Source organism: Bufo gargarizans, chromosome 3 (assembly GCF_014858855.1).
Source record: "Bufo gargarizans isolate SCDJY-AF-19 chromosome 3, ASM1485885v1, whole genome shotgun sequence".
NCBI lineage: Eukaryota > Metazoa > Chordata > Amphibia > Anura > Bufonidae > Bufo > Bufo gargarizans.
In genome coordinates this window covers 602,685,962-602,710,863 of record NC_058082.1, presented here as the reverse complement: position 1 = coordinate 602,710,863, position 24,902 = coordinate 602,685,962, and the positions used below count along the sequence as shown (strand labels likewise).

General features: G+C 44.0%; 1 protein-coding gene across 1 annotated transcript in view; it reads left to right on the top strand.

Annotated features, from left to right (window-relative positions):
• The window catches only part of EPHA6 (EPH receptor A6), a 983,829-nt gene that overhangs the window by 933,604 nt on the left and 25,323 nt on the right, over window positions 1-24,902 (top strand). The gene's annotated exons all lie outside the window — the stretch shown is intronic.

Sequence of the window (24,902 nt, the reverse complement as noted above, 5' to 3'; positions counted from 1 at the left end):
TGTTCCTCAACAGTTTATGGCAAATGGAGATGAAATTTCTGAATTTCTATTTTTGGTAACCTTGCTTCGGAAAAATGTAATATAGAGCAAGTAATATAGAGCAACCCAAAAAATCATATGTACCCTAAAGAAAGTCCCAACAAAACTGTCACCTTATCCCGTAGATTCCAAAATGGGTTAAAGAGCACCACTTAATAGGATCAACTCTGTTAAACCAGACATACTACCCAGTAGGGCTGATCCTGCTGACTAAAATGATACCTATCTTGTGAAAATCGGTTGATTCTTTATGCAAATAAGATCTTTAGTGCACAGAAGGGTGGGGCTTGTCAGCTTTTCAGTGCTGGCCACGCCCCCCTGTGAACTAAAGCACCCATTTGTATAAAGAATAAAAGTATTTTTTATCAGGAACGCCACAACCAATTCTCACAAGACAGGTATCATTTTAATCAGCAGGATCTGCCCTACTGGGTAGTATCTATAGTTTAATAGAGTTAACCCGGCTGACAAGTGTTTTTTAATCAGGAGAAACAGGCATGGTCAAGGGAACAGTGCTGATACAATGGTCGCAGGACGAGCTGGACAAGTGGTGCCGTGTCTTGTGAAATTTATCAGGACTGTAATGGTGGTAAAGGGTAAGGTTAACAGTTATAATCCAGTTGCGTACTATGTAATAGATTTATGCAGTGCTGACTGACATCTGACAGGGAAGTTTGGATGACAGGTGTCTAAAGTGTCAGTTTTATGGTACAGATGCCGAACAGGAAGCATGTCCCCCTGGTTCTCAGTTCCAAGGGGGCATCAACAAGCCATTCTGTCTTGCCCAGTCTTCACACAGCTATTAGTCCAGATCAAACATCTCCGTGTAGGGTTAACACTAATCTTTTAAAGAAATATCATCCACTACATTTAACTGCTTATCCACCAGCCAATACGTTGGTTTCATAAAGCTGTAGAACTTTAGGGAATGATGAACTGTTCAACATTACGTACCGAATATAATAAGGAAGGGAAAGAAATAAGAAGGAAAGAGGCAGAACAACAAGAAAAATACACAATATCACACTCCAGGGAGGAGCGCTAGTAAATGGAAAGTACGCGACAGAGAATAAAAGTACGTCGCTGCAGAAAAATAAATTAGAGCCAAATGACTTGGGATGATAATTACGTAGCCTGTTCTATATATTACTTATTCCTATTGAGTTTTCTCCGGCGGAGGAACAGGCTCATTTCTAGGTTAACTTGCTAACATTTCCCTTTAGCGCTAAACATAATATAGTTTCAGTAGGATTGATTACTCCTTGGAGAGTCCGATTCTGTTTTCTGGTTTCCTGGTTGCTTTTTATTTTAGAAATAGCATCAGAAATCCCATGCATCATGATATTATTTTTTTTCTGTAAACCTCAGTGCCAGGTGCAGAAGAAAGATGATATATGATTATTAATAAGGCAGTGTCTGTAACCCTGGGATATTGAAGGCAGACTGGCAGCAGGTATCCAGCGCGATGCGGTCTATAGATGGGACCGTTAAACTTAATTACAGGTGGCTTCCAGTCATATGAATGATTCCCGCGTTTCAGGTTAATGGGCAGTAAATCATTAGATAGCTGGATTAGTATTTAAACGCCTCGGCCGGCTGCAATCTGCAGGTTGTTCACAACCATATTTGTGGCTTTTCCAGCGGCAGAACAAATCAATAGTGATTTCCATCGGGTTGACAGATAGTGTAAAATGTTACATAAAGCACGGGTAAAGAAGGAACAAATTCCAAATGCACTGAATAATGGCGCCATGTTGACAAAGGATAAAATGTTCATTTTACTTTTTTTTTCTCTTAATCTCCCAGACAGAGTATTTTTCAGACTTTTTCTGGAAGGCTAAAACATTATCTGCTGAAGTTTGCTAGAAACTCAATATTCTTCTCTGGAGTTGGGTGGAGGAATGTTTGGACTGTACTCATCTAACATTATTAGTGACTTGTAATTCAAGATTTAGGTCCCATTCACATGACCATATGACTGACGTTCCCATGTTGCCTAACACAAAGAGCAGGTCCGCTCTTTATGTTCGGCAACATATGAGCGTCGGTCATATGGTCATGTGAATGAGACCTAAATCTTGCCTTGAATGGGTCCGCAAAATACGGCAAAAGATAGGATATGTTCTCTTCTGCGGTGCAGAGGCAAGGACCTGGAAGTCCAAGGAAGCCAGGTCCTATCTTTTGCGATTCTGGAAAAATGGACCCAGAAGTCCACGGAAGGGTTTCCATGTGTTTCCATTGGGCTTCCAATCCGTGTCTCCACACCGAAAAGATAGGACATGTCCTATCTTTTGCTGAATCTTGGGGATTGTGGACCTATTCAAGTCAAAGGGTCCACACATGATACAGAGTTCCCATCGTCGATGCCTTTGTTTTGTGGACCTGCTTTTTGCAGTCCACAACATGGGCATGGTGTTTGCCTTAAGGGGTTTGCCTGGTTCTTGATATTGATTATCTATTCTCAGGATAGGTCATCAATATCAGATCATTGGGGGATCCAACACCTCTACCTGTAGGCTGCCATCTGCAGCCAGAACTAAGACTGAGAATGGAGCCGGGAGCACAGCTCTGTTCAAAGTGTGGTGGTCGTGCTTGGTTATTGCAGAGCAGCTCCCACTGAAGTGCAGTAATGTAGCATGGCCAACACAGTTGAACAGAGCTGTGCTCCCGGCTCCATTCTTAGTCGTACTTCCAGCTGCACGTAAGGCCTCACGCACACAAATGTACTTTTGGTCAGCGTCTGATCCCCATTTTTTGCTGTTTGGATGCGGACCCATTAATATATATGGTGCTTCAAAAAATGGGCATCCCTAGGATGACATCCCTGTGCTGTCCACATCCTGCAAATTTAAGAACAAGTCCGTTTTGCAGACAAGAATAGAGATTTCTATAAAAGGGGCCAATGAAAGCAAAATACATATTGTGTGCACTAGGCCTAAGAGCTGACTGGTGGAGGTGCTGAGTGTCGGACCCCCAATGATTTGATATTGATGACTTAGGTCATCAAAACTGTTATCCCGATGTGACACTGGTGCTGGTTCCAAGGGAGTGTCAACATGCTACTCCATATCTTGGCCATGGTATTTAAAAACAGTACTAAAACAGTGACCTGAATCTTTACCTCATGAAATAGAAACTTCTGCTTTTGCCTCTTGCACATGGTAGAGCTGAACTAGAAACCAAACCACCTTTTCCATTGCTCCCTGGTCCAGTTCTGAGGTTCACGTGCCTACTGTAGGTGCTTTTGACAATAGACAGGGGGCAACACGCTAGTTTGTGGTTACACAAGAAGCTGTGATGGACTGCATGTTCTAACACCTATCTCTCATAATCAGCAGTATCTCTGTGGAGCTGGACTAGACGGGCTAGAATTAGGTCCTCAGGCACATCAATGAGCCTTGCATGTGCATGGCCCTGTTGCTGGTTGTCCTTCCCTAACCACTTTAGGTAGAAACCGACATCTCTATAATGGGAACACTCAAAAGGACCTGCCATTTTGGTGATGGTCTGACCCAGTCATCTAGTCATCACCCCTATTCAAAGCTGCTCAGATCCCTGCTCTTGCCCATTTTAACTGATTCTAACTCACCAACGTCAAGAACTGACTGTTCACCTGCTGCCTAATATATCCCACCTTTTGACAACTGCCAATTTCACAAGATAATAAATGCTATTAACTTCATCTGTCAGTGGTTTTAATTTTACAGCTGATCAGTATATGAGAAGAAATGATGCAGACGTAATAGGATACTGAAGGAAAAAGAAATTAGTGTGGAATATTTTCCTACCCAAATTAAAACCGCTATATAGCAATCATAAAAAGCAAAAAACTTACCGATAAGCATGTTCATTCTTTTGAAATCCAAATTAAAGGAAAACCTATATGCTTTCTTCCTTGATTAGGCCCCTATTGATTGCATTCATTTGTTCTTCCTGTAAAAACTTGTAACACCATAGGGTATCATTACGATGATGGACTATCAACAGATCCGTAACGGACACAGTCACTGATACCAGATCATATTTGACACTTGAATCCATCTAGGACGGTGAAGGCATGCTCAAATAACTGAATACCAAGCAAATTTGCATACCTTTTCCCATAGAGCATAGCCACTGGATTGGTTTTCTTCAATAAAAGCCAGTACTTGCCCCTTCCCCCCATAGCTGCATCAAAGGCTTCAGCCCCACTCTGTACTGGTGAGGGACAAGAACCCCAAAACAGCTGTGTACAGATAGGTGTGTTCTCATTTTGGAGGACTCTCTGGCTTGGTTGGTAGGAGGTCATTTGCGTACATTTTTCACATACAGCATTACCTGTAAAGTCTCCATATACCACTAGATCTTCAGCCCACCCATTGGAATGGCCACCAAGTAATACTACCTTTCCCTTGCTGAGGAATGTGTGGCCAAACGCAACTTCCCCAGGCGATTAAAGCTGATCACCGTTGGTTAGAGAAGCAAAACCCACAGCCATAGACTTCTACTCTAAATATGTAGGAGCTTACTCAAGTTTTCATTCTTAGATTCAGAGCCCCAAAACTAGTGTTGACTAGTATCAGAGAACAGAACATTTCTACATCAAGAAGCAGGAGCTACGTCAACGTATTAACAAAAAAAATTACATGTAATGTATTTTCTGCCTATTTTATTTTCATTTACACATGAAAAAAATGCAGCATTCCTCTCGCATTACCATGTAGAATTCATGAAATGCGTACTTCCCGCTGTGACAAAAGTTGGAGCATAGCTGCTTAATTTCATTCCTAAGTAACGTGGAGACAAGCCGTACAGTTATATCGCATTGCAATGTGCGGCTACACTAAGCAACCACAAAAGCATTAATTATGAAATTGGCGCACTAAAATAAATAAGCTTAAAAAGCTTTCCTATTCCTGTAACTAATGTAAGCATAAATTCAATTAAAAGTAAGGAGATCTCTTACAAAGCCTAAAACCTTATTTCAATTAAGTTAATTACCCTCTTTCAAGAATTTAAGCCTATGAAGACTTTTCTAAGAATAAGTCATTTTTATACCAATAATTGTTTAGAGCCACCTGTAACAGCGTCCTTCCAATTTAATTGCATTGCAGATTGAAACGGGACATTCAAAGGTATTTAGATTAGCCATTTTGCATGAGGAACCAGACGTCTGCAACTCTAGTGACGCCAAATACAAAAGATAATAGTCATGAGACACAACATGTGAACAGACATGAAACTGGACGTTTAGGGGGAAATAATAATCAAAAATGTGCAAACCAAGGGTGGTGATGGTGAACCTGTCATTGACCTGAGACAAGGTGGCTTCTCCTCTTTCCATAAATTTCCTTTGAGAATAACCTTTTTACCTTGTTAGGGATTTTGTGACCTCCTTGAACAAAAGATCAAGGCCTCATACAGTTAAAGGGGATGTCCAGCTGATATTATAAGTGACATAATAGTAAAATAAAAAAATAACAATAAAAACAATATGTCATTGACCCCACTTACTGTGTCCCTGCTGGTCTCTACTTCCTGGACCTTCTAAACATGTAGGAAATGCCCACTCAGCTAATCACTGGCTGAGGACAGTCTTTGCTGGCCAGGGATTGGCTCAGTGGGTATTTCCTAGTTTTCAAGCGGTACCATGAAGCAGAGACCAGTTGGGACCAGGTAAGCAATGAAACAGAATCGGTGAGTATCTTTTTGCTATGCTGATCCTTTAAAAAAAATATCAGCAGGATAACCCCTTTAAAGAAGACCTGGCTCTTCTCCTGACATGTTTGGTTTAGTAACTACTTGCATTCCCTATGTAATAGCAATTCTAGACATCTATTCTTATGACTCTGTGCTGTATAATCACTATTATTCCTACTGGAAGTTTACGAATAAATTGCCAGCAGTTTGCAGTGATGGTCCAGATGGGTGTTACCACCTTGGGGGTGGTGTCTCTGCACAATAAGACATTGGCAGCACTGATTGGACAGTGTCAGTGACCTAAATAGTTTATATTTATCAAGGCAATAAAAGCATATTTATCAAGACAATCGAGTCAAGTAAAAACTTTGAGGGGGACACTACTTCTTAGATATAAAGAGTGGCTCTCACTTTCTATGTTACTTTTAAGAGTAGAAAGTGAAAGAAATTAAGTTGTCAGACCATAGTGTGGCCTACAGCCTGTAATACATGGTAGTCCGCTCAAGGACTTGACATTTCCTTTAGTGAGTGATAGAAGGACATGCACTTGACTTGTTATTTCTCTGGGGTTCTTAGTATCTGTGCTGTAAACATATTACTAGGTGCAGTACGCAGACCTGCAGGGTATTGCGATGTGAGGTCACGGTTAATAGGCATACGAGGGTTGCTCTGGGTTACTCAAAAATTGTAGGGAGACCCTGGGCAGGCATACAGCAGTGATAGAGAGGCTGACACAGGAGTCCTCTGGGGCACTCTCTGTATTTAGGGACCAGGCCTAATGGTGGATGAGGTGCCCTGGATGTTGCAGGTGTTTAATGTGCCTGGGACAAGGTCCCTTTAAGATTTGTGACACCAGTGCCAGTAACGGTCGCACACCGATTTATAGTAGTAATAAGTAAGGAACACATTGTTGTGGTGAACCAAAACTTCTTTTACTGGAAACGGTTAACTTTATACATTCTTTTGTAAAGTTCCAGGTACAGTAGTAGTAATAAGCAGGTTTTAAATATATGGCAGGTACAATGTTCTTTGCAAGATACTCAGAGGGTAAAACAACACTAAGGCTACTTTCACACTAGCGTTCGATCGGATCCGTTCAGAACGGATCCACTCATATTAATGCAGACGGAGGCTCCGTTCAGAACGGATCCGTCTGCATTAAAATGGCAAAAAAAGCTAAGTGTGAAAATAGCCTCGTACGGATCCGTCCAGACTTTCAATGTAAAGTCAATGGGGGACGGATCCGCCTGATTATTGAGCCATATTGTGGCATCTTCAAACGGATCCGTCCCCATTGACTTACATTGTAAGTCTGGACGGATCCGCACGCCTCCGCACGGCCAGGCGGACACCCGAACGCTGCAAGCAGCGTTCAGCTGTCCGCCTGGCCGTGAGGAGACGAGCGGAGCGGAGGCTGAACGCCGCCAGACTGATGCAGTCTGAGCGGATCCGCATCCATTCAGACTGCATCAGGGCTGGACGGAGGCGTTCGGGTCCGCTCGTGAGCCCCTTCAAACGGAGCTCACGAGCGGACCGACGAACGCTAGTGTGAAAGGAGCCTTACAGACCAGGCTGCACTATTCCTCAGAACTCCTGGCTGTCTCAATCCCAAGGCCCGTATGCCCTAATGCTTTATCCTTGGTAGCAAACTTCCTCAGGTATTTATCCATGCTTTGGTTAAAGGGGTTGGCCACTCTGCATGTATTTTCAGCAACTGTGTGGGAGGCAGGGAAAAAAGACATTTCCTAATATATGTCTTTAAGAAGATATGCCTATTTTTTAAACAATCTGAAGCCACACCTCCTGAGCCTCGTTCTGATGTGCAGACAGTCCGTCCATAGCTGCAGGAGACATGGAGAAGATCTGTCCATTGGCTGCTGTGTAAATGCGCATGCCCAGTCAGCCCCTGCCACAGGCGAGCTCCCTGCTCCTACTCTGTGTCAGACTTCTGAGATTCCCCGATCCCCCCCTCCCCCTGCAGCCCTCAATGTGCCCTCTTATTTTATTCTCAGCTAAACTCCAGACACAAAACGGACTAAGGGGTTAAACTCCTATCAAGAAACAGACCTTCAGACGTCAATGAGTCACTCACGTGACTGAATGGGCAGCGGGAAATGAAGTGTCGGAAGATGGAGAGATCAGGCTGTTTGCAGAGCAGGTCACCACTGATAGAGGGGGGGGGGGGGGGGGGGAGTGTCTGTCAGTGCTGGAGGTACATGTGCTGTGGACGTGCTGAGAGGAGGGGGATCGAGAACTGTATGCTGAGGTGGGGTGTTCTGTCAGAAAACCTCAGATTCCCTTATCCTGGCATTGTAATATGGGGGGGGGGGACTGTGTAATATTGTGTGCAGGAGGGGGCTGAGTGATATTGTATTGGGGGGACTGTGTGATATTGTGTGCAGGGGACTTTGTAATATTGTATGGGGGGACTGTGTAATATTGTGAGCAGGGGGCTTCGTAATATTGTATGGGGGAGACTGTGTAATATTGTATGGGGGAGACTGTGTAATATTGTATGGGGGGACTGTGTAATATTGTGTGCAGGGGACTTTGTAATATTGTATGGGGGGAGACTGTGTAATATTGTATGGGGGGACTGTGTAATATTGTATGGGGGGACTGTGTAATATTGTGAGCAGGGGGCTTCGTAATATTGTGAGCAGGGGGCTTCGTAATATTGTATGGGGGGAGACTGTGTAATATTGTATGGGGGGACTGTGTAATATTGTGAGCAGGGGGCTTCGTAATATTGTATGGGGGAGACTGTGTAATATTGTATGGGGGGACTGTGTAATATTGTGAGCAGGGGGCTTCGTAATATTGTATGGGGGGGACTGTGTAATATTGTATGGGGGGGACTGTGTAATATTGTATGGGGGGGACTGTGTAATATTGTATGGGGGGGACTGTGTAATATTGTATGGGGGGACTGTGTAATATTGTATGGGGGGGACTGTGTAATATTGTATGGGGGGACTGTGTAATATTGTATGGGGGGGGACTGTGTAATATTGTATGGGGGGGGACTGTGTAATATTGTATGGGGGGACTGTGTAATATTGTATGGGGGGGACTGTGTAATATTGTATGGGGGGGACTGTGTAATATTGTGAGCAGGGGGCTTCGTAATATTGTATGGGGGAGACTGTAATATTGTGAGCAGGGGGGCTTAGTAATATTGTGAGCAGGGGGGCTTAGGCTAGTTTCACACTAGCGTTCGGCTGTCCGCTCGTGAGCTCCGTTTGAAGGGGCTCACAAGCGGACCCGAACGCTTCCGTCCAGCCCCAATGCATTCTGAGTGGACGCGGATCTGCTCAGAATGCATCAGTCTGGCGGCGTTCAGCCTCCGCTCCGCACAGCAGGCAGACACCTGAACGCTGCTTGCAGCGTTCGGGTGTCCGCCTGGCCGTGCGGAGGCGTGCGGATCCGTCCAGACTTACAATGTAAGTCAATGGGGACGGATCCGTTTGAAGATGCCACAATATGGCTCAATAATCAGGCGAATCCGTCCCCCATTGACTTTCAATGTAAAGTCTGAACGGATCCGTCTAAGGCTACTTTCACACTTAGCTTTTTTTGCCAATATAATGCAGACGGATCCGATCGAACGCTAGTGTGAAAGTAGCCTTAGTAATATTGTGAGCAGGGGGCTGAGTAATATTGTATGGGGGGACGACTGTGTAATATTGTGTGCAGGGGGGCCGAGTAATATTGTATGGGGGGGGACTGTGTGATTTTGTATGCAGAGAGGGGGGGGGGTTCAGTGTGATTTTGTATGCAGAGGGGGGGTTCAGTGTGATTTTGTATGCAGAGGGGGGGTTCAGTGTGATTTTGTATGCAGAGGGGGGGGGTGCAGTGTGATTTTGTATGCAGAGGGGGGGGTTCAGTGTGATTTTGTATGCAGAGGGGGGGTTCAGTGTGATTTTGTATGCAGAGGGGGGGTTCAGTGTGATTTTGTATGCAGAGGGGGGGTTCAGTGTGATTTTGTATGCAGAGGGGGGGTGCAGTGTGATTTTGTATGCAGAGGGGGGGTGCAGTGTGATTTGTATGCAGAGGGGGGGGGTGCAGTGTGATTTTGTATGCAGAGGGGGGGGGGGGTGCAGTGTGATTTTGTATGCAGAGGGGGGGGGGGTTGCAGTGTGATTTTGTATGCAGAGGGGGGGGGGGTGCAGTGTGATTTTGTATGCAGAGGGGGGGGTGCAGTGTGATTTTGTATGCAGAGGGGGGGTGCAGTGTGATTTTGTATGCAGAGGGGGGGGTGCAGTGTGATTTTGTATGCAGAGGGGGGGTGCAGTGTGATTTTGTATGCAGAGGGGGGGGGGGTGCAGTGTGATTTTGTATGCAGAGGGGGGGTGCAGTGTGATTTTGTATGCAGAGGGGGGGTGCAGTGTGATTTTGTATGCAGAGGGGGGGGTGCAGTGTGATTTTTTTTTTTTACGCAGAGGGGGGGTGCAGTGTGATTTTGTATACGGGGGGGGTGCAGTGTGATTTTGTATGCAGAGGGGGGGTGCAGTGTGATTTTGTATGCAGAGGGGGGGTGCAGTGTGATTTTGTATGCAGAGGGGGGGGTGCAGTGTGATTTTTTTTTTTTACGCAGAGGGGGGGTGCAGTGTGATTTTGTATACGGGGGGGGTGCAGTGTGATTTTTGTATGCAGAGGGGGGGTTCAGTGTGATTTTGTATGCAGAGGGGGGGTGCAGTGTGATTTTGTATGCAGAGGGGGGGTGCAGTGTGATTTTTGTATGCAGAGGGGGGGTGCAGTGTGATTTTTTTTTTTTTTTACGCAGAGGGGGGGTGCAGTGTGATTTTGTATACGGGGGGGTGCAGTGTGATTTGTATACGGGGGGGGGGGGTGCAGTGTGATTTTTGTATGCAGAGGGGGGGTTCAGTGTGATTTTGTATGCAGAGGGGGGGTGCAGTGTGATTTTGTATGCAGAGGGGGGGGTTGCAGTGTGATTTTGTATGCAGAGGGGGGGTGCAGTGTGATTTTTTTTTTTTTACGCAGAGGGGGGGTGCAGTGTGATTTTGTATACGGGGGGGGTGCAGTGTGATTTTTGTATGCAGAGGGGGGGTTCAGTGTGATTTTGTATGCAGAGGGGGGGTGGCAGTGTGATTTTGTATGCAGAGGGGGGGTGCAGTGTGATTTTGTATGCAGAGGGGGGGTGCAGTGTGATTTTGTATGCAGAGGGGGGGGTGCAGTGTGATTTTGTATGCAGAGGGGGGGGTGTGCAGTGTGATTTTTGTATGCAGAGGGGGGGGGTGCAGTGTGATTTTGTATGCAGAGGGGGGGGTGCAGTGTGATTTTGTATGCAGGGGGGGTGCAGTGTGATTTTGTATGCAGAGGGGGGGGGTGCAGTGTGATTTTGTATGCAGAGGGGGGGTGCAGTGTGATTTTGTATGCAGAGGGGGGGGTGCAGTGTGATTTTGTATGCAGAGGGGGGGTGCAGTGTGATTTTTTTTTTTACGCAGAGGGGGGGTGCAGTGTGATTTTGTATACGGGGGGGGGGTGCAGTGTGATTTTTGTATGCAGAGGGGGGGTTCAGTGTGATTTTGTATGCAGAGGGGGGGTGCAGTGTGATTTTGTATGCAGAGGGGGGTGCAGTGTGATTTTGTATGCAGAGGGGGGGTGCAGTGTGATTTTGTATGCAGAGGGGGGGTGCAGTGTGATTTTTTTTTTTTTTACGCAGAGGGGGGGGTGCAGTGTGATTTTGTATACGGGGGGGGTGCAGTGTGATTTTTGTATGCAGAGGGGGGGTTCAGTGTGATTTTGTATGCAGAGGGGGGTGTGCAGTGTGATTTTGTATGCAGAGGGGGGGTGCAGTGTGATTTTTGTATGCAGAGGGGGGTGCAGTGTGATTTTTTGTATGCAGAGGGGGGGTGCAGTGTGACTTTGTATGCAGAGGGGGGGTGCAGTGTGACTTTGTATGCAGAGGGGGGGTGCAGTGTGATTTTATTTTCGGGCTGCTATCTGGGGAGGCCACGTTGTATGTGACATCTTTTACTGAATAGAACAGGTTTTCTGTATGTTCTCCGCACCCGATATTTATTCTTATATATTTTCTACTGTACAAGTCAAAGTAAAAGCTGCCCGTTTGACTGTTTTTAATAAAAACTTATTGTTGAAACAAAAAAAATGTATTCTATATATTTTTGTTCATTCATTTTTTTATTTATTTTTTTCCAGTTCTTCTGTGTTCTAGGCGCTTGTAGCTGTGCATACAGACGGACGCAGTGTTGAGCGAAGCGAGCTTCAGATGCTTTATCCTAAGTTTCCTCGTTCAAAACGTCGGTGTAATACTGTACAGTGATTAGTCTCCGTACAGTATTAGAATGTATGGGCTCCGAGGAGCCAAAGTAAGTTATTCACGAAGTTGCGAGAGACTTTATTGAATAACTCAGGTAGTTAATTTTTAAAGTTGAAAAACACTTTAAAACTAGAAACTGAACTCTGTTTCGGTCCCGTCTAGTATCTCTGAACCGAAGCAGAGTTTAGTTTCAAGTTTTAAAGTGTTTTTCCACTTTAAAAATCAACTACCTGAGTTATTCAATAAAATCTCTCGCAACTTCGTGAATAACTTACTTTGGCTCCTCGGAGCCCATACATTCTAATACTGTATGGAGACTAATCACTGTACAGTATTTCTCCTAAGTTTAGAACTAAGCGACTTCGGATGAAGCCTCCAACGCTCACTGCCCTCGACACCAACAATGGCCTAACGGACGCGCACATTACACCGCCCTGCGGATCATTGAGGAGCAGCGTTTACTGCTACAAGGGGACTCCCTGTACAATGTTTTAACCCCTTCCTGACCACCCAAGGTAAATATACCTTGGTGGGTGGTTATTTAAATATGGCGGCTGATCGCGAGCACCATAGCTGCTGTGTGCTGTTTTAACCCCTTAAGGACCCATGACGTACATGTTCGTCATATTTTGACGGGACTTAAAGAACCATGACATACATGTACTTCATGAGGTCTGTGGGTCTCTGGGGGAAGATCGGGGTGGAATCGCTGCACCATGGCTGCTCTTACTAGCAGGCCAGGCCATGCCAGGAAAGAGCAGCATGGTGCCGATCCACCCCCTTGCAGCTCCAAGCACTGCAATTGGCTGATCAATGTGTTGGTCACATCGCAGCCCAGGAAGCTGTCAGCAGTTGTGGAGAGGGTCGGGTGGAGGTCAGGGGACGGTGGATGTTGCTTAACTGGTCAGCACCGGTCACATCCTAGGTGAGGCAGGGGACACCAGTTTTTGGGTCCCCTGCCAGCGCTGCGATTGGCTGGAACAACGCTCCAGCCAATGGCAGCGCTATAGCTGCACAGGAAGAGGCTGAACTTCCCTGCAAGCAGCCATTCTAGCTGATTACTGCATGCAGAGGATCTGTTCTGCTGGGACTTGTGCTGTACCACCACTACAAATGTAACCCTTTTGCTGCTGAAAATAACAACAACATCTGGAATAGCTGCACAGATTTTTTGTCATTTGTAGCTGTTCCAGATCCCTTGTCCCTTTCCACCCCCCTCCCATCCTTTTTTTACGGACACAAATTGGTCAGTGCACTATTTTTGCTGTGACCTCCAAGTGCTTTTCAGTGCGTACCTGCCTGATCAGCACCTGCGGATTATTTGTGCTGATTTCAATTTCAGTTAGTGTCAGTTTAGATTTTTGCACGAACACACCATCTGCGTAAGTGCAATTTGTGTCCATTACTGATCGCTCAGTTTGTGCAAAAAATTTTATATTCGCAGAAAACAGTTTTTTTTACAACTTTTTTTCTAAATTTAATTAAAAATTTATTAAAAGCCCCTCCATGTGTGAAAACACTACATACACATCCCTCACACTAAATAAAGGTTTACACGTTTCACACCCCCCAAAAAAAAAAAGGTCCCATTCATCCCAATGACTATGCTCAGCTGAAGAGGCATACGCCATGCTAGCCTCCAATACCGAGTTTGCAGTGAGGGAGAAGAGGATGCCACTTGCCTCTACTTCTCTACCTCCTGATCATCATCATCTGCTGATGAGGGACCCTCTAGAAGGTGCCCCAGGGTAGCAGCTGATGGAGCCCACATGGACCCCACCCCCTGAGAATTATCAGCCCCAAATTCCTGAGTTTGTGGGCCACTCAGGAATTCTGGTAGATTGTGCGGGCTTCACTGAGCTAGATTTTTTCAAAATCTTCTTCTCTGAATATTTTGTAAATCTAATGGTGGCCCAAACCAATTTGTACGCCCAACAAGTCATTACTCAGAACCCTAGTTCGCCATATGCTAGACCCCAGTAAATGCAGCAGAGATGAAGAAGTTTTGGGGACTCGTGCTGCATATGGGCGTAGTAAAGAACCCTAACGTTAGACAATATTGGAGTTCGGACATTTTCTACCAGACTCCAATTTACAGTCAGACCATGACCTGGGAGCGATTTGAATGGCAGCTAAAATCCATGTCTGCCAATTCAGGCCTGCAAAAAAACATATTTTGCACTTTGCCTCTAGAGGCCTGCTGTGCGCCAATACAGCAGGCTACAAGCACATATGGGGTGTTTGCAAAATGGGGAACACATACTGGTTGTTTTTACACATTTATTCATTTTATTGTTTTATTTACCTGAGGGGTTAGGCCATGTGATATTTTTATAGAGCAGGTAGTTACAAATGCAGCGATACCTAATATGTATACTTTAAAAATAAATAAGTAAATAAAATTTATTGCACTGGCCGGAATCAGTCTGTACCATCCTGGGGGCCGACTGCCTCTCCAATCTGCATGACAGCCAGCACAAGCACGTGAAGAAGGTCATCGTACAAGCCTTCTCCAGGGAAGCCCTGGAGAGCTATGTACCCGTCATGTTTGAAGAGATGTGTATATATATATATGATGTGTGTATGTGTATGTATATATATATATATGGCTACTTTCACACTAGCGTTCTAGCAGATCCGTTCTGAACGGATCCGCTCATATTAATGCAGACGGTGGCTCCGTTCAGAACGGATCCGTCTGCATTATAACTTAGAAAAATGTTCTAAGTGTGAAAGTAGCCTGAGCAGATCCGTTCAGACTTTACATTGAAAGTCAATGGGGGACGGATCCGCTTGAAGATTGAGCCATATGGTGTCATCTTCAAACGGATCCGTCCCCATTGACTTACATTGTAAGTCGGAACGGATCCGCTCGCCTCCGCACGGCCAGGCGGACACCCGAACGCTGCTTGCAGCGTTCAGGTGTCCACTCACTGAGCGGAGCGGAGGCTGAACGCCGCCAGACTGATGCATTCTCAGTGGATCCTCCTCCACTGAGAATGCATTAGGGCCAGACGGCTGCGTTCAGGGCCGCTTGTGAGCCCCTTCAAACGGAGCTCACGAGCGGACACCTGAACGCAGGTGTGAAAGGAGCCTAAAAATGTGTGTGTGTATATGTATATATATATATATATATATATATATATATATATAAATGTGTGTGTGTATATATATATATATATAAGTGTGTGTGTGTGTGTGTGTATATGTATATATATATATATATATATAAATGTGTGTGTGTATATATATATATATAAATGTGTGTGTGTATATATATATATATATAAATGTGTGTGTGTGTGTAAACATGTGTATATAGAAATGTGTGTATGTGTGTATAGATATAGATATATATATATATATATATATATATATACACACAGACCTATAAGGAATCATCACGTCTGTAACTACAAGCTGTATAAAAATATAACATAACCAACCGTCTCAGGTAAACGGCAAGAAAAAAAAGGAGATATATATATATCTAATAAAAAATTAAAACATTTTTGTCACCTAACATAACGAAAAGTGTAATGCCAAGAGATCAAAAAGTAATATGTACTCCAAAATAGTACCAATAAAACCACTCATCCTGCAAAAAATGGGCCCCTACATAAGACAATCGCCCAAAAAATAAAAAGTCTTTCAGAAAAAGGATACACTAAAATAAGATTTTTTTTAAAAATGCTTTCATTGTGTAAAACAGATTTTTTTAAAGGGATAATGTGACCTGGATTTTTACTATAGAGCTGCGGACATGTGCTGCTAGATAGCGCTATAGTGCTTATATTTAGGTAAAAAATATGTAAATGAGGCAAGTAAGGAGCCCAAAGGCTGTTACTAACATTTCAGGAACCCAGCCAAACCCTCCGAATCTCCGCCTTGCTCCCGGAGGTCACCAAGTTAGAACACCGCAATCTTGCGCATGCGCGAGTACGCCGCATGTCAGTGCCGGCATAGTGTTCCTTCCCTGTGCTGGCATCAGCCTCAGGGAATGAACTGCGCATGCGTTAGCTACGAGATTACAGCGTTCTAACTTAGTGATGTAGCGCATGTGCAGTTAGTTCCCTGAGACTGATGTCCACAGCTGTATAGGCAAAATCCAGGTGACAGAATCCCTTTAAAAAAAACTATACATATTAGGTATCGCTGCATTTGTAACTACCTGCTCTACAAAAATATCACATGGTCTAACCCCTCAGGTGAATGCAGTAAAACAATAAAATAAAAACTGTGTCAAAACAACCGTGAAATAGATGGTTTTTTACGAGTTTGGTAAAAAAAAAAAAATTATGATCGAATAAAACTTTAAAAAAAGTAATAATAATGGGACTCAACTGTGTATAATATTTATATATTCTAGACATCCCAAAGGCTACTTTCACACTTGCGGCAGAGGATTCCGGCAGGCAGTTCTGGCGATGGAACTGCCTCCCGGATCTGTCAAAACGCATGCAGACTGTTGGCATTTGTCAGATGGATCAGGATCCTAATCCGTATGACAAATGCATTGAAATGCCTGATCCGTTACTCAGGTGTCATCTGCAGTGTCATCTGCAAAAAAAGCATCCGTGTTTTTTGCGGTCAGAGCATGCGCAGACCCAAATGCCGGATCCGTCGTTGCGGTAATTTTAATGCCGGATCCGGCACTAATGCAAGTCGGATCCTGCATTCCTGCATGTCTTCCAGAATTTAGGACAGAGATAATACCGCAGCATGCTGCAGTATTCTCTCCATTCTGATTAGTCAAAATGACTGAACTGAAGACATCTTGATGCATCCTGTACGGATTGCTCTCCATTCAGAATGCATGGGGATGTGACTGATCAGTTTTTTTCCAGCATAGAGCCCTGACGATGGAACTCAGTGCCGGAAAAGAATAACGCTAGTGTGAAAGTAGCCTAACTTTTTGTATATATATTTAGTTTATATTTCCTTTGACAGGATTCAGTGCTGCTGGAGGGGAAGTAGGAGCGCTTCTGTTTGTATTTAGCTCAGCCTGTCACAGTTGACCCTACATAGGTGATAATTTAGTAATATGGAACTGCTAATATGGTATTCATCTAGAAAATTTGTATGATTCTCATCATTATGCTGACTTGTCTGTGATGAAATGACATCTGAGGTGCTGTTGTAACTATGGTATCACAGTTGGTCAGGGATGTCATGTGACCACTCCTCTGAAGATGCTTGCTGTGATGCATGCTGGGATTTTTACTTTCACTTTGCTGTAGCTCCACCCACACAGCCTGTCATCTATGGGAGCACACTATGCTGAACACATTAGAAAAATGATACATACACAGTATATCTATCATTATACTAATATCTCTTGACTTTAGTTATTATCTGGGGCCATTTTATTTTTTTTATGCATAAGGTGGCCAACCCCTTTAAATTCCTGTTCCCTCAGGATGTTATACTGTTTTACAGTTCTTATGTTTTTTTCTTGGATTATGCGGTCATTAATGTCACTGTGAGTCCTAGTGTGAAAGACAGGGCTTGGGTGGAGGTGTCTCGGGGGGTAGGTGATGTCGGGACATATCTCTACAGAGTTTTGCTACTTACAATACTATTATGTGTAAACTAATATCACACAATGTAAGGGGGTTTAATTCCCCCATGAAAAGGAAAGCGGCCTTTGCAACCTACCTTAAACATACGCCTGACGTCATCTGTCTTCAAGAGACGCACTTTACTACAACATCACACCCGAAACACTTCCACCCACAATATTCTAACTTCCACTCCTCTTCTTTTACATCAAAATGCAGGGGAGTTATCACTTTACTTAGAAATTCATTCTCTTTCACTGTAACGCAGACTTGTATTGACCCCAATGGGAGGTATGTGATTTTGGTGGGAACCCATCAAGATGAATCCTATTGTATTGTTAATTCATATGCACCCACAGATGACCCTATTCACTTTTTCGAATCTGTAAGCAAGGTGATTGAAACCCTTACATTTCAGAAGTTATTGTGGTGTGGGGATTTCAATTTTACACTACATCCGGTCTTGGACCGTTCTGTCCCCCCCGCTGCTCCTCGCCCGGCATCAAAAGTGAAACTGATAGATCAGGTGCTGCACTCATTGTCCTTGGCGGACACGTGGAGGGAGCACAATGGCCCACAGAGGGGGTACACATACTACTCACCTGCCCATCGACTCTACACTCGAATTGACATGATATTAGCATCCACCTCTATTTTACCATACATGTCTTATTCTAGGCACGTGGTATCATCATGGTCAGATCATGATCTAGTTATTTCCGATTTTTTGATACCCGGTCAAACGACAGCCTCCTTTCACTGGAGATTAAATGAATCCATCCTTACTAATCCCACCGTATTCACCCAACTACAGGAGGATCTTGAGGGCTTCTTTATTGACAACAATACCCCTGAAGTTAACCCTATGACACTTTGGCTGACCCACAAAGCCTTTATGAGGGGAAGGTTAATTAGAGTTGCCTCCAAGAGAAAGAAAGAGAGGTCTCATGCTCAAATAGGGTTAGAGGCCAAGTTGAAAAGGTTGGTCTGGGCGCACCAAAGATCCCCTACATTATACCTACTCAAAGCAATTAAAGATGCTAAACAACAACTGAATATGGTACTCTCGAACAATGCTGAAAAAGCTCTTAGGTGGACCAACTCCTATTATTATAAATATGCGAATAAGCCGGACAAACTATTAGCCAGTCAGCTCAAGTCTAAACAGAGGATCAATCAGGTCTACCAGATACGTACCAGGCCTGGGCAGGTCACTTCCAATCCTGACACCATCTATACGATCTTCCATAATTATTATAAATCCCTTTACTCTGCCCCGGAAAGTGACACTAGTATTCAAACTGACAGTTTCCTATCATCTATTCGACTTCCCTCATTAACAACAGAAGCTCAAACGGAACTAAATAGCCCGATCACGGCGGACGAAGTGACCTATACCATTAATTCCCTGAAATTAGGCAAGGCCCCTGGGCCTGACGGGTATTCTGCATTATATTATAAAAAATTTAGTCACCACCTTACCCCCCATGTAACGAATTATTGTAACCAACTATTGCAGGGGTCTATTCCTCCTGAGGAATTTCTTAAAGCGTCCATTACAGTTATCCCCAAGCCCAATAGGGACCCGCTACTCCCATCCAATTACAGACCGATTTCCCTCCTAAATATTGATAATAAAATCTTCACCTCTATATTAGCAAATAGACTCAAGAGATTTCTACCATCCCTTGTGCACAAAGATCAAGTTGGGTTTATACCAGGAAGGGAGGCCCCTGACAATATCAGGAAAATCTTGAATATTATCCACTCATCTGGCAAGCACAAAACCCCTTTAGCTCTCCTAGCACTTGATATTGAGAAGGCCTTTGATACTGTAGCCTGGTCCTATCTGTATGAGGTCCTCTCTAGAATGGGTATCAATGGTCACTTTTTGGCTGCTATACAGGCTATCTACTCTACTCCGGAGGCCTACCTTAAACTTCCCACAACTAGCCCCTCCCCCATACGCATCAACAGAGGTACGAGACAGGGGTGCCCCCTTTCCCCAGCTTTATTCGCCCTTGCCATAGAACCCCTGGCTACTCATATTAGATCACACCCAGATATAAAGGGATTCATGACAGGGGGGTCAGAATATAAACTTAGTCTGTTTGCAGACGACCTGCTACTCACTATTACTAACCCCTTAATTACTTTTCCTTCCCTCATGAAACTGTTGGAATCCTTTACTAAAGCATCAGGACTATCTATTAACCATGCCAAGTCCGAGTTACTTTTATGCAATACCCCGGACTCTACTAGGCTAGCAATAATGCATAATTTCCCCTTTCAATATAGACCCCAGCACTTTACTTACCTAGGGACCCAGATACCAGGTAGTTTGAGCCTAGTTTATAAGACCAATTACCTGCCCATATATCGTAAAATACGACAGGACTTACTGGCATGGCAAACCATGCAAATATCTTGGATAGGTAGAATAAACATAATCAAGATGGTAGTCCTACCTAGGTTACTATATTTGTTTAGAACCTTGCCAGTTCCAGTCCCTATCAAGGACCTGGAATCCATACAGAGAGATGTGATGAAGTTTATCTGGGCAAATAAACGGCAGCGTATATCTAGAGCGACGATGTGTAGACATAGAACCCAGGGAGGCTTGTCAGTACCCGATTTTGTGAAGTATTATAGGGCAGCGAGATTGGCCCAGATGTTCTTGACCCTTCTTGACCCGCGAGAACACCCTATCTGGATCGGGATGGAGCTCGACAACTTTAAACCCTACACCTGGAGGGCTTTAATTTGGTCAACCTCTCCCATTCCTCAGGTTCTGCATACTAACTCAATACTGTCATACTACTCTATCCTACTTTGGAGGTCGGTCCGATTTAAGTCTACACTGCAGGGCAGACCCTCGCCATTGGAAAATCTGTTGGGGAATCCTGCTTTCCTACCAGGTACTCAGTCGCACGTACTGGATTGGTGGGTGAACAATAACCTATGTTCCCTACTCAAATTTTTGAATAGAGGTAGACTGATCTCTTCTACGGATTTTATAGAGAAGTTCTCTCCTCCCACTAGAGAGCACTATACCATGCACCAAATTTTCTCCTTTTTCAGAACAATTATGCCGTCGGACCGCCCCATAGAATTATCACCATTTGAGCGTTCAATCAATTTTTCTCTGTACAGACAGGGGTTATTGTCTAGAATGTATGCAGCACTTAATGCAGTTCCAGTTGGCTATAAGATGCCGTACATGAGGGCTTGGGAAGAGGACTTAAGCCGAGAATTTTCACCCTCCAAGTGGTCGGAGCGTTCTACAACCCTTACGAAGGGCTCTTGGCAAGTCACTTTGGCCGAGTCCTCGGTAAAGGTGCTCCATAGGATTTATATGGTTCCAGCCCGCTTACATAGTATATACCCAGAGGTATCCCCGATATGCTTTAGAGGGTGCGGTGAGATAGGGTCTATGATACATATGTGGTGGTCATGCCGAATGGCTGGGAGGTTTTGGAGCAAGGTGACAAATTTAGTCTCATCGGTTTTGGGATACCCTTATCCAATGACAGTTACCTTCTGTCTGCTAGGGGATAAACCCCATAGATTGCCCTTTGCCAAATTCAAGCTGGCCCAATTCATACTCATGGCAGCCAAGATCCACATAGCTTTTAAATGGCGTTCAAATTCCTTATCCTTTCAGGCTGTCCTGGATAGGGTCAATAGAATATTATTATGTGAAAAGCTCTCAGCCATTCGTACCGACACGTATGCCGCCTTTGAAAGGGTATGGGAACCTTGGATAGCTTCCCCTCATTCTTCAAACATCCGATACAGCATTTCTCTCTAACTCTTTGTGACTTCAGACTGGCTTATGTGAATGACGCCCTTTCTCTCTCTCCACATATAATTATGTATGTATTATCCAATGACTCATAACCTACTGCGATGTTTGTTGCGTGTAACTCCAAGAATATTTTTGTTTTATGTTCTTTGATTTAACATTTGCCGATGTAATGACTCTTATGCTCAGTATTTGATAAACCAATAAATGGTTTTTGAAACTAAATCCTTCTGCCCTTCAGCTTACTTGTCTAGCTGGAATAATGACTCTGCTCTGCTTGATGGGAACTTGGTTTCTCTGAGGAGGCAAACCCTTCTCCTGGGGCAAATCTTCTGAGCTAACTCTGGCTCAAGAACTTCAGGCAGGCTAGACTCCTTCCACTAGCCTCCTGGTGGCAACTAGAAGCCTGGGCTGTCTAGCTGCATGTCAGGAGGAGGCCCTCAGCTTCTCTCTGGCTAAGGTGCCCTCTCACTTCTGTCTCTCCACAGACTCCTGACTACACAGACTGACCTCTCCCTGTCTGGGCCTAAATATATATACTAAGGGTTCCCTAGCTCCCTCTAGTGTCTAGGAGGCTGAACTACTCCCTAATAGGCCTGCTGCACACATCACAGGGAAGATACACATAAATACATATTAAAATGGACTGTGAAATACACTGCCACTGTCCCTCAGGAGTAGGAGTACCACGTGGCCCAATTGACCCTTGTGTAGTGCCCACATTTACCTAGTAGGACACTACATAGGTTCATTGGAAACCAGTTAAAGGGGTTGTGCCATGATCCATGTGCGAAATGAAAATCAGACACCATATAGTACATGATAATCTCTTTATAACAAATCTAGAACCAGCCCTGTACATGGATCCAGAGATCTTCTCATTCATTGCTCCATTTGCTCTGCTAGATTCTCCTCAGGCTGACAGCTCAGTGGGTGTGTCCTTTCTGCTGCAGCTCTCTCCCTGTAACTGCCACAGCTTCTAACAGAAGATATGGCTGGTGGCAGTTGAGTAAGCATGTCAGACCAGAACAAAACAAGGAAAAGAACAAACAGCAGGTGGCGCTATACAGATACATTTTATTGAATAACTCACTGGCTTTACTAAATTTTTAATTACATGCAATTACAAAAGTATTCAGATCCAGGTGTTGGTTTGAAAATTGTAGAATTTTTTTTCGTGGCACAACCCACCTTTAAGATGATCCTCGTCACGACCGGTGCCATCAGATGCCATCAGATGCCATTGCGCAGCGGTCCAGAAGAAACATGTGTATGTAGTGATTGTAGCCCTGCAGACAGAGGAACCAGATTGTCAGCTTCTCTGGGGTCAGGATCCAATGAAAGGGAATACATTTTGTGTACAGCGCTGCAGAATTTGTTGGCGCTATGTAAATAAGGGCTCATTCAGACTGCCCGTATGAATGGGACCGCACCCGTAGTTCCATTCCGAGGCCCCGCAAAAAATATAGAGCAAGTCCTATTTTTGACCACAATTGTGGACAAGAATAGGCATTTCTATCACAGTGTCGGCCATGTGCGGTCCGCAAATTGCGGTATCCGTGTTTTGCGGACCGCAAAACACTACGGTCGTGTAATAAAGAATAATAAAAGAGCAAATAATGTTCGTCTATGTATTGTTTGCCCATTACATATAATCTTGTTTTCCACGCGGTACCCAGCATGGAGATATTAGACACGATTCTGAAAAAAATTGCAGGGGATTAATATTTTAAATAGCGAGATGTACTTTTTTCTTGTCAAGCATCTCCCACGACATTTTTCCACTTAATTGATCATAACAAAAGAATACTGAGAGGGGAAAAAAGTGCTCGGAGAGGAGGCACAGACTTCAGGCGTACTTGTCATACTCAGTGGAATTTGGCATCTTAAAGGAATGTTTCATTTTTAACTTTGAACATGAGACAGTTGTGCAGTACCTGATCTGTGACACTGCGCAGAGTGGTCCTCCTCTGGCAATGCTACTACACTTTACTCAGTCCGTGTGACACTTGTATCCTCATTAGCGCAGATTCTTGACAGCCCTCTGGAAATTGACATTTAATTACATTTAGAGGTAATTCAGCATTGTCATGAGTCAGAAGACACAGCGGCGAAGCCCGGATCATGAACGTTTCAATAGCTCTGTTAATACTGCATACTGCTTAGGAATCAAATTTGCATTTTTCTCCCAGCTCATTATAGTTTTATAAGCTAGGCAGAAATGCAGCATTGACCCGCTTGGGGAAAAAAAAAAAACTAAATCCAGTTACGGATAAAGGTTTTCTGGAGTAAGAATATGACAGGTTTGATGAATCCTCTTCAGTACTCAGATCATTTAGGAATATCTCTAAATGGCAACTAAATGGCAAGCGAGCATTTAGCATATTTAGGACATTCTTCCTAGACAGCATTAAGCAGAGTGAACCCAATGAGATAATGTGCACTTGGAATTAGCATCCCAGACATGGAAGAATAGACCCAGCTAAGGAACATATCACCAGATACCCAGTAGTGTTAATATTATTCTTAGCGGTATAGCCCTCCTTCTAAAAAAAAGTGTCAGGACTCTAGGAAAAGAAGCAGAATAATTGTAGATAGCAGAATAAGTGGCTCTATCCGGTTAGCAATGCATTTGTATCCATCTGTGTAAATAAAGGGTGTGGTTTTACAACTAATGACTGCGGTAAGAAATTACATAATACCATAGTAACCATATAGATAAACACCAGTGGTACACAGGAGCTCTTTAAAATATATAAGTGATTATGGTAAAGTTAAATTCAGTGACTCACAATTGACACCATCTCTGATTGTAGATAAACTTTCCTTTTCTTCTCCATCTGGCCCACATCACCATGACTTCTCCTGGAGATTGCAGAATTTACTACTGAGACATATTTGCTCCTTTTCTGCTGCAGTCATTTCCAGCCTCTGTAGCAACACAAATAAATTAATTGGTGTCAGACATAGATCACCCCATGACAGCGATAGCCATAGATCTTTGCCATAACAGTGAAAGCCATGCACAGAATCCCATAATGGTGGCAGCTATACACCCCCAAACAGTAATACAGATGTAGCAGGGTTAACACACACACTCTTGACTCAAATTTCTTAACTCATCGCGTTATCTTGAAACAAAAGCCATTGAAAAGCAATTGAAGGTGTTTGCGTAACGCACTTAGTTTAGATAACACGTCTCATAGAGCATGTGTGTTAACTGTACTACATCTGTAGCTATAACAGGCAGTCACAGGTCTCCCATAACAGTCATATATCCCCTCAATGATTATTCACTGCATTGCCCATAGTTTGCCTACCATAGTAACCCTATACAGACACAGTCACAGGATCCCCAGTAGCAGGGTCCCCATAATGGGCCCCTAGTAACAGGTACCAGCGATAACTCACCTCTTGCAGGATCCACCTCTTGCACCTTGGCTGCAATAAAAAGTGCCCTGGCATGACCTGGCTCCACTACACGCCATTGCTACCTTTGTCTCAAATTGAATAT